Source organism: Leptonotus elevatus, chromosome 13 (assembly GCF_054856555.1).
Source record: "Leptonotus elevatus isolate MCC_2025b chromosome 13, RoL_Lele_1.0, whole genome shotgun sequence".
NCBI lineage: Eukaryota > Metazoa > Chordata > Actinopteri > Syngnathiformes > Syngnathidae > Leptonotus > Leptonotus elevatus.
Window position 1 is genome coordinate 20,218,783 of NC_141251.1, and position 11,450 is coordinate 20,230,232.

Here is an 11,450-nt window from a genome sequence, read left to right on the forward strand (position 1 = left end):
CACACGGCAGATGTCTCCGTCGCCTTTGTTGCCTCCCATCGGGCTAATTGAAATTGGCACGTTTAATTTGGCCCGGCGACCGTCTTCATTCCGCTGATGGATAGCCCGGGATGAACGTAATTGAACTTTGGAGGAGAGAGGAAGCAAGCATAGGAAGAGACATCAATTAGCATCACCTGACTGCTTGCTTCATTCATCAGTGGCGACCGCTCACAGCTCACGATACAACACCATTGAACTCGCAAGTCTAGCAGATTTATTCATTTCATTTCAGTCATTTCATTGTATCTTTTTGAAAATCACACAACATGATGGACAGACCAAGTTTGTAAGGAAAAAAAGAATAACAAGTCTTGTTTTACTATTGCCAGAGTTGGGGCTTCAAATTAGTGTGGACATTTCAAATGAGGGTTTCAAATCTTGGCTAATGTTTCAAAGTGGGGTTTTGAATCAAAATTAGGGTTTTAAAGTAGCTTTTCAATCCAGCGTTAGGGTTACAAAACAGGTTTGAGGTTCAAATATTGGTTTCTGGGCAGAGTTAAGGTTTCAAACTGGAGTTTTAAGTCAGGGTTATGCTTTCAAGTTAGGGCTTCAAACCCAGGTTAGGCTTGAATGGTTTCAAGCCATGGTTAAGTTTTCCAACCAGGGATAGGGTTTTAAATTAGGGTTTCAAACCATGTTGAGGGTTCAAACCAGAGTTAGGGTTTTAAATTGGGTGTTTAAGCACGGGTTGGGATTTAAAATTGTTAATGGAACTGTTTCAAAGCAGGGTTAAGTTTTCAAACCAGGGTTAGGGTTTCTTTGATTATTATTATTATTTGATTGGATTAGAGTTTTAGGAACCTTAACCCTGGTTAAGGTCTCGAATTATGGTTTCAAGTCTGAATGTTTTCCTTTTTATTTTCTCTCACACTATCCAAATGCACAATAACATTTAGCAATTAGCTTATTCATGTTCTTAATCACTATTTGGTATTCTACTCACTAATCGCGTTATAACACACAAGCACGTACACAAAAATATTCCCCCCCTTCCCTTTTCAGGCCGTATCCTCGGCAACAGGCCTCCTCCTCTCTCTTTTGCTCCTCCGTGACACACAGAAGTGATTTCAAACTTTTAAATGGTTTCTCTGTGACTTGTATATCCTCTAATTGTTATTCATAGTGCTGTCAGGGGAGGAAGAGGGGCAGAGGAGGAGGAAAGGTGGAAGAGAGGATGGAAGGAGGAAGATGGCCACACAAGCTGATGGATGGGCTTGTAGCCATTGACAATATTACAAGTGTCAGCGCGATGTACTACGAAAAATAACAATAATATGTTTTATACATTTTATTCGTATGCACTTTTTTTGGCTACTCAAGGACACCATACAAATGCGTACAGTAATAATAAAAACGCACAAAAAAGTCAATCAAAATGAACAATATGTTTTAAGTGTTTCAAAAGGATTAGCTAAACACTGTACACTATGTAAGTTTAAAATTATACTAGCTCTTATTTTCATCCCTCCGTTATTCACAGCTTGCTATTAAGACACCTGGCGATCGTTTACTGTTCTATGCAGTCCAATGGTTGTCTTACATTCATCATAAGCGGACACCCGCAGCGGCAAATAATGTAGGAAGTAGAGAGCACGTAAGCCGACCGCGGTCAGCGGTGTGATAGCAAGAGGCTAATTGCATCTCAATTATTCATATCACCACTCGGCTCTGTGGAGAATTCTTTCACAGCACCGCGATACGTCTTCATCTAATTAGCAACAGGAACATGAGGCGGAAGAGGCACGAGAGGCAAACAGCAGGAGAGGAAGACAACCTCCACCCCCTCCCAAAAAAAAAGTGTACAGTAATAAGGTTTAGTTTGGTTGGAAAGGCGTCACGAGACACGCGAGTTGTGTTTGCCCCTCCAGCTTTGGAAAGAGTCTTGTCGAGCATTTCCTGCGTCCTCGTCGCTTCCCGTGTTTGTGTGCGTATGTGTGCACGAGCGACATTTATATGTAGGCTACGTCTCTGGTGGTTCGCACAACTTTTTTTTTTGCCCTGCGCTTCACAAAATCCCACAGATTTCGTTTTTCTTTTCTTTTTTTTATTCCAAATTATGGCTAATAATTTGATAATAGGCACACAAAATGATACTTTGTGTAAATTGTAGCCAGTATCTTGATAAGTAAGCTTGATACTTTAAAACCCTAACCCAGGCTTGAAACCCAAATTTATAATACAGGCTTAAAAACTTAGTTTGAAACCCCAATTCGAAACCCTAACCCTTGTGTGAAACTGTTATCTTGGCTTGAAACTGTAACCACAAACTTAATTTAAAACCCTAACACTTGGAGATGGAGACAAAGGGAACCTTAATAGTGACGTAGGAGGACTGGATGGGAACTAAGACAACTAAACAAAGACGAGGGTGACTAGACTGAAACAAAGCTGACCCACATATAAACTGCAGCATTGACACCTGACATAGACAATGATCCCACACCGACTGGAAAAACACAACAGATGAAATACACCAACACTAATGAGACACACCTAGTCGAACACAATAGGAAGAGGGCACTGATTGGGCAAACACACTGGGAAGGGAACAGGCACACAGGTGGACGTAATCAGACATAACGAGACAGGGGAAACACACAGGAACACAAGACAAACACAACAAACCCACCAAAATAAAACAAAACCCTAACCCATACAAACCCGTGACAAAAACCTCTCCCCAAGTCATGTGTTGTTGTGTCCTTCGGCAAGGCACTTCACACACATTACCTCCAGTGCTACTCACACTGGTGTATGGAAGGTGCAAATGTTTGGTGGTGGTCGGAGGGGCCGCAGGCGCACACTGGCAGCCACGCTTCCGTCAGCCTGCACCAGGGCAGCTGTGGCTACTTAAGTAGCTTACTGCCACCACAGTGTGAATGTGTGAGCTCATGAATAATGCAGTCACTGTGAAGCATCTTTGAGTGTCCAAAAAAAAGCGCTATATACTTACTTGTAACTTGAACATATGTCTTGAAATTCTACTTTGAAATGCCAATTCTATTTTAAAATCACAACAGTAAATTGTAACTACAAGCACTAATTGTAAATCCTAACCCTAACCCATAACCATAACCCGTGCTTGAAACCTTATTTTGAAAGCTGCCTCATCCTGTTTTGGATCAAGTTCAGTTTTTTGTTGGGATATTTTCAAATTCAAAAAGGTCACACTGGTTCATGTTTTTCACAAGTTGAGATTGTTTGTGTTCATTTCTAATAATTTGTCCAAGTTCAATAGTTTCACATTTTCCCAATGTGAACAAGGCATCTAAAACCAGTATTTTCAAAAACATAACTTTGGTCTGGCAGCCAGTTTTTATTTAGTCAGGGAAGACGATATACACACACGTACGCACACACCTACACACACACACACGACGAAATGCAATCAGAAAAGGTATTTGCTTTGTGTAATGGGGGCAGAGCAGTCAGACTCCATTCTCTCTCCTTGTCTACATTCTTTTATTTTCTTTAAACCAATTTATTTTTTTATTACTTTTGCTCTCATTTCTACACCCCTTCTCTTGCATCTTTCGCATTTATGCTGCATGCCAGCATAAACACAATCTCATGCTAAGCAACATAAGCATATGCAATCTATTTTTAATTTAAAAAAATATGTTAAAAGAGATTTTATCATAATTTTTGTACAATAAGTGAATTAAGTGTTGTTAATCATCGTGTCCTGACGGAATGAAATTTGGCATGATGCAATACCAGCACAGGCAAAATTCTTCAACGGTCCCACTAGTATGCTGCATCAACAGGTTGCAGAAGAAATCAAAACCAGGAAGTAAGCAGGAAGTTTCATTTGGAGCAATTCTAAAATTTACAAGTTTTTTAAAATACATTTATATGGCTTGGACCCCCGACCCTAGTGAAGTAATCAAAACCAGGAAGTCAATAGTAAAAAGCATGACGTAAATGTTAGTACGTGTTATATATATCTATATATATATATATATATATATATATATATATACAGTATATCACTGACTATGTTTACATGTTAATATTCAAATTAAGGTAAAAATGCTGGTTTCTAACACATTCGGAATGAAACAGTTATATGTGTACATATTCAAGTTATTAAAGGAGTTTTTTGCATGCAGTCCACTAGTGAACGTGTTGGCGTTTGAGTCGCATTAGATCTGTCTATGGTCTATTGTTGCATTTTGCATTTTGACGTGTAAGGGCTGAGTGTCCACTGGTATCACCAGTTGGGGGTTTTCTTACCTTAGTGGTTCACTTGTAAGGTTTGAAATTGACTAGGAAGGCATAGAATGTCCACTAGTTACACTAGTTAGGATTTTCCCAACCTTACTAGCTGACTAGTGAGGTACAAAATATGATCTAGTGAACTAGTAAATGCAAATATACCCACTTGTGGCACTAGTTGGGCTCGTTTTGACCTCACTTGTTAACTAGTGAATAACTTGGTTTCTCTCTTGCAAGCTAGTTACATCCAGACTGAGTCACTAGTTAACTAGTGACACTGATGTTTATTTAACTGGTTAACTAGTGGAAGGCATTTTCTTTCTCAAGTCAGACCAATAAATGAACGTGTCTTTTAACTAGTGGACCCTTATGTAGCACTGGTAAGCAACTGTGCACAACTAGTATAACAAATATCTAACATGTAATTAATTTTGTTGCACTAGGTAATGTTTCTAGTATAATAGGCGTCATTTACATCATACTAGTTTAACGAAAATCCTTACTAGTTGACATGTGCGCACAACTAGTGAACTTGCGAAGTGTTGTAACTGGCAAACATGTCAAATAGTGAAACGTAATTATTTTCACTGGTTAACTAGTTGTGTGCACATGCCAGCTAGTGAGCAATTGTGTGAAACTTGCAGTCAAAGTCTGTACAAGTTCAGTCTTGAGGCCGACACGTGAGACAAAATACCTTCTGTGTCACTAGTTTACTAGGTACTCACTCTGTACCCAGATAGTTGTTGTTGTTTCACTTGTGTAACTAGTGGATATCTTTGCATTACTAGTGAACTAGTGAACATTTTTCTGCATTCACTAGTTAACATGTAACCGTAATAGGCATCCACTTGTGAACGAGCTAGAATTCCTCAGGACAATTTGTAAACTAGTGTAAAACATGAAATTAAAGGGGGTGGGATAATGACAAAATCTGAATCTTGATTGGTGCATTTTAACTGCAGAGCCAATAGTAATCCTGGATGCACGCCGGCCCCACCTCCTCATTAATTTTTTGGGTGTAACTAGTTTACTAGTGAGCATGTTGGCATCCACTAGTTCTACTAGTGAACGTTTTGGACCTCATTAGTTGAACTAGTTCAGTCCAAATGTCTCACTAGTGTAACTAGTTCAGTCCAAATATCTCACTAGTGTAACTAGTGGATATTTGGGGCATCACTAGTTAACTAGTAAAACATTTGCGTGTCACTAGTGTAGACTTCAAGTGTTACGGTGTGGTCACGGAGCGGCGTGGTGTCTGTCGGCGTGTGAAGTGGAGGACCCAAAATGCAGGGAGGCAGGAGAACCACAGCAGGAGTGCGGGCGAGACTGGCGTGCTTTATTTGACAGAAAACACTAACCAGGGTACTGGTTAATGCTAACTAAACAACAAACTGAAAAGATACAAAATCAAAATGACAGACAGAACTCCGTGGGTGACCGTGACAAGCGGCAACGATCCCACGCCGACTGATCACCACCCGGGAACTAAATACACCCACACTAATTGGGTAACTAGTCACACCTGGGGCCAGGCACAAGTGGCTGAGGGCCATTGGTCAACCCGCGGAAGGGCTGGAACCCACTCAGGACCAATCGGGACCCTCAACCAAAACCAGATCTTCCCAGACATGACATCAAGAGCCGTTCACTAGTTAACTTGTCAGTGTTTTGTCTTTCACTAGTTAACTAGTGGGTGTTTCAGCTCTCACAACCTAACTAGTGCAAGGAAATCATAGGACACATGTCACTAGTGAGAGTGAGAGTTTGACTAATTAACACGTTGCTAAAAATGAGCGAGTAGTCAGAGTTTCTGTGCAACTGGTATGACAAAGTGCACAGCCAGTGTGGCTAATTGTCCAACTAGTGCTGACAAAGACTGAACAAGTGAGAAACATTACTATCTGATATCAAGGATATGAAATAAATGCTCAAAGGGCTTGCCATAAACATGACATATTTTGGCCTAAGTGCCACACATGCTATTCAATTTACTTGTAATCGATAAGGGTTGAAAATATCACAGTCGTGTAATGATCATTCGTCCAGATGCTTACAGCTGTTACACCGTTTGAAACCTGGGTGCATGCCGGCTGCGTTTTGGGATGACGGAGACGAAAGTGAATGCAGCACCTGCAGCTCGCGGGTCACCAGGGAATACTTGAAAGTAGGTCAGTCTTATTTATTTATTTGTTTGCTTTTTAAAAGTCAAACAAGAAACTGAAAGCAAAAACGATTCTGTGAAGATTCCAACGCCAGGGAGAGAAAACAATTAGTGTCATTTGATTAACGCACTACCTTAGTGTTTAAACCTCCAGGCCCCCGGGCCGCGGGAGACGGCGCTAATTAAAACGTATATCCTTCTTGGTGGCCTAATTAAAACATATAGCGGCCTTCAGTTGTCAGGAATGGCTAATTTAATCCTACATTGCTCTCTCCAGTGTTGATTTGTGCTTAATGAGAACGTATTAGCTCCTGACGGCTTGGCGGGCTAATTAAAATTTTAAAAAAAGTTTTAAAAAATGCTATAGCATTGTTCTTCATCCTTCTCTGAATACTGCAGAAGACATTAATACTTTTTTAAAACCTTTTTCAATTGTTCAACTAGTGGATTGTCAGTATGAATGACCTAAAAATAGTAGCTAAAAATGACAGAATGCAAATTGTTAGCTTCATTAGCATGGCAACCCCAAATCACCACTATGTTAGCATCAGTGTGATGATAAGGTGGTAAAGTTGTAATAATAATAAAAAACTACCAGAGGATGCTGTGTCACACTTGAGTAGATAAGGTGAAGCAGCATGTGGCTCATAAACCAAGGTTAGTTTAGAATGCTGTCACAGCACAGTGAACAATGAGATGTTGTGTTATTAACCAGCAGGCCTTTTACTTCACTAACCTTTCAGACATTTTGTTGTAATTTTCAAGATTACATTTTTAACTAACATCAGTTTTTGTCATTTAGCCTAAAAAACATTTTTTTTTTTCATTTCTAATCCTTAAAATTCCACATTTGTTAGCAGAAAAAATATGTATTTGTTCCCGTTTGTCAGAGGACGGTACCCTTGGAACGCATCTTTTGGAAAATATAAGAAAATTACATGAAATTGCTCCCTTCTCTGAAAATTAATAAATTATATAATCTGGTACAAACCACAAAAAGCTACATTTAAACAAAAAAAAGTATATTCTTGATATAAAAAACAGACAAAATCAGACAAAAATCCACACCTGTGGAAAATGTCATTACATTTTCATGAAATCAGCTAAAATCATTCAAAAACAGTTGTGATGTCAACACAAAGAGCCCAGGGGGATATTATGGGCGAGTACCAATACCATGTATCGTATCGGGCCGATACCACCTTATTTTAAGGTATCAGGTTAAGTACATGGAGGCTGCCAATATCAGCTACCAATAAGAAGAAAAAAAACATCTGACATTGATTAAGTCCTCCTTGACAGTAGTTGGCGCTCAGCTGTGGCAGTTTAACACTTCATCTTTAACTTCATCTGAGTTAGAAAGAAAGGTCTTTGTTCAAATTTTTTTTGTCATTTTGTCCTTTTAGAATGTGTAACTGTAGCTTCCAAGATTAAAGCTAAAAATACCTTCAACGGGCTTTCCTCAGATTTATTACAGTTGTTTTGAAATATTTACAAAATTGCTTCTTTGGCTTTACCGCTGTGTACTTGCCAAAGTGTAAATGTCGACAGAAAATTTCACAGTCACAGCAATGTCAAACAAGAAAAATAAAAATGCAATTTTCCTTCCAATCGTCTCTAAACTTGGCAGGCATATAGTCAGTAAAAACAAGTTGAGATGCTTTGATTTTGGCGTCAGTCAGCTTTGAGATTAAGGAGATTTTCTGATTTCAAACATGACTAGTAAGAAGGTCAAAAATTGAATTATAGTGTTCCCTTGTGTCTCGAGGATGTTACGTTCCAGCAACTACCCGCGATAATGGAAATCCGCGTTAATTAATTTTTTTCATAATAATCCGTTAATTATATATATTTTTTCATTCATAATATATATTTTTTCGTTTTGGTATGATTTTTAGATTATGAATGCTTTTTCATTCATCATATATGTTCTTTTTATTATTTAGTCATTTTTTCCATTAAAAGTTCACTGACCTAGACTGGGCTGGGGAAAACTAAAACAAAAGATTAGCACACGGTCACAGGCTTATTAAGGGTGTAACTGTACTACAGTACCCCCCCCCCCCCCTTTGGGAATACTCAGACCCTTCAGTATGGGTAATATAGGGAAAACTAAGTAGTAATTATGTAATTACAATAAACACTTATTGAAGATTTAGGCGACAAACAACCTAATAAAACAGTATTTTTTTCTAGATTCAGTCTTAAGTGCAAGCAATTAACTGTTAACTTAGCTTCATGCAACTTGCAACTAGTACCTGAATCTCTCTGGCCTATTGATTACTCGACCACTTGATGTTTTAACAGTCTTTGTCCATGTGTTTGTATCGCATTGTCTTCTTGACTGAGATGTTGACATGGATCTTTGGACTTGCCCATGTGCGTACCGTCTGGATCATTCGGTAGTGGCAGCATCGTCATTAGTGGAGTGTCCTCTTCATTTTCTTGGAAGTTGGAATCTTGGCACTGCTGTAGGAATTTACTTCTCTGTCGTAATATCCAGAGTGGTATAACGTCACTGTCATAGAGCTTGAGTCGGTCAAGATGCATGAAAGTGGTGCGCTTGGGACCTTGAATCTCGTACAGTACTGGACCTCGACCTGCAGCAACAATCAGGGGACCCTTCCAGAGTGCTTGAAGCTTGGGCTTAGTCCTTTCTTTTCCAGGTTGTCTCTAACACACACAAGGTCACCAACACTGTAGGAGTGCTCTCGCTCGAGGGTTTTGGCTTTTCCCAGATGACCAGAGTATGGAGGGTTGTGGCATGACTGTAGGACTTCCTTCTGCATGGACACGGGAACTAACAATAACAAGGTTGGTTTCTAGTCTCCAATTCTCTCCCAGGTGTAATAAAGGACTCCTTGTTTAAGTGTGACTTGGGGCCAGTAGAGCCAGAACTTCCTCACTGCAGGACTCTCAAGCATCACTTCATCTTTGGTAGGGAGTGTCCCTGTTTCTTTCTATGTGTGAAGGGTAACAAGGACAGGATCTGCTTTCTGAATTGTTGCCAGACCAAAGGATTTGAGCCAGTTGACTTCTGGGCCCTCCACAGCTGGCTGATCTTCTGGTGCCAGGGTGTCTTGACCATGTGTGTGACTTTGGGACTCAATGCACATTGCTGCGACTGGCACAACATCATCAACATCGTTTTTGAATTTGACCCACTGTTCGTGAATTCTCCGGCATTACGCACACCCTTTACATGGCAGGCCTGACAGGCTGATCCCCCGCAAGGTGCGTTCGAAGTGTCGATGATCAATGTGTCCTGCAATTCACATTAGCCCGGTAACAGTCACATTTGTCCACATTTCCTCCTGGCAACCTTGACATGGCGTCCGCGTTTGTGTGTGCGTTTACCAGCTTGATGTCTACCAGCTCGATGTTCAATGTGGAAGTCATACTGGCTCAACTCTTCTATCCACCGAGCCTAGCTGTCCTTCAGGGCATTTGAACTGGAAGCTCTTGAAGGTTAGTGGGGGAGCTCCACTGCTGTATATCTTTGATGAGAGCTGGATTCGGTTTGACCCCTTCCCCACTCACGATGTGACCCAGGAAGAGGACTTCCTCTTGAAGCAGATTGCATTTGGATGGCTTTAGTTTTAGTCCATAACTTTGGAACCTCTGGAAGACCTGCTCAAGCCGGTTCAAGCTTTGGTCCACTCCATTGCAGAATAACGATGACATCGTCCAGGTAGATGAGAAGGGTTTTCCACTGACGGAATCTGAGGACGAGCTCCATTGCTCGTTGAAACGTGCTTGGCGCGTTACATAGTCCAAAGGGCATTCTAGTGTGTTCGGAAAGGCCCCATTTGGTGATGAACGCCGTCTTCTCGCGGTCTTTCCTATCCACTGCAATCTGCCAGTAACCAGACTGAAGATTGAGGGTAGAGAACATGGTTGCACCACCAACAACATCGAGACATTCTTCAATATGAGGTAGTGGATAAGCATCTTTGACAGTGAGACTGTTCAAACTACGGTAATCGACACACCACCTTACTCCTTCATCTTTTTTTGCGCACTAGCACCACTGGGGAGGCCCATTCAGATGTAGATAGGGTGATTACACCTGCTTCCAGCATGGCTTTAAGGTGTGCTTCCTCTTCACCTTGAACTCCAAGAGGAGTTATTCTCAATGGCTGGCGTACAGGCTTAGCGGACCCAGTGTCTATCTTGTGCGTAACAGCACACATGTAACCAAGGTCAGAGTCATTTTTGGCAACGATCGATTGATATGTGAGCAGTAGTTGAGTGAACCGCTGTTGTTGTTCTTCATTGAGAGCTTGCATGTAGCAGCAACCAGGCTTTGAAGGTGTTCAGGAATGTCATGGGTTGTTGCTACTCTTCCTACCACCAGTGATGTTGCATCGTCATCTGCATGGCTAGTCTCTGCAATTTTCTTTGGCACACATGGATGGAGGTTCAGGGCAAGCTTCAACAAGGACACCAAGACAGGCTCCTTTTGGTAGGGCGGTTGCTTTGGTTGAGAAATTGCACACTCTGACCGGCACCCTTTTTTCCATAGTGACCAGAACACTTCCAGATGTTATGTTGTCTGTCATGTGTAAAGGCTCGAGCACAGCCATGACTCCTGGCCTCGGGTCCTTCACTTCACCCCAAACGATGCATTTAGATGAAGCTGGTATGGTCCTGGCTTCTCCAAGGGTCACTCTAGCCATACAGTAGCCTTCATCAGATCCAATCCGAGAAGAACGGGATCTCTTATGGAAGCCAACATGCACTTCCCAGGCAATAGACTTGGATCCAATTTGGAAGGTCACTGTGAGTCCATGTTTGGCCTTCATGCCATCTCTAACACCTGTATTCAATAGGTAGGTCTGGTGTAGGTCTGCAGATACTGTTTTGTTCTTCAGGATACTTTGGTACAGTTCCTCTGATATTACGGTGTTTTGCGTGCCAGTGTCTGCCACAGCTTGAGTTTGAATGCCATTTATGGTTACAGGAATTTGTAAACTCTCATCTTTCTACTTGTTGCAGCCAACCTGCCGGCTTTGCAACTAGTGATCTG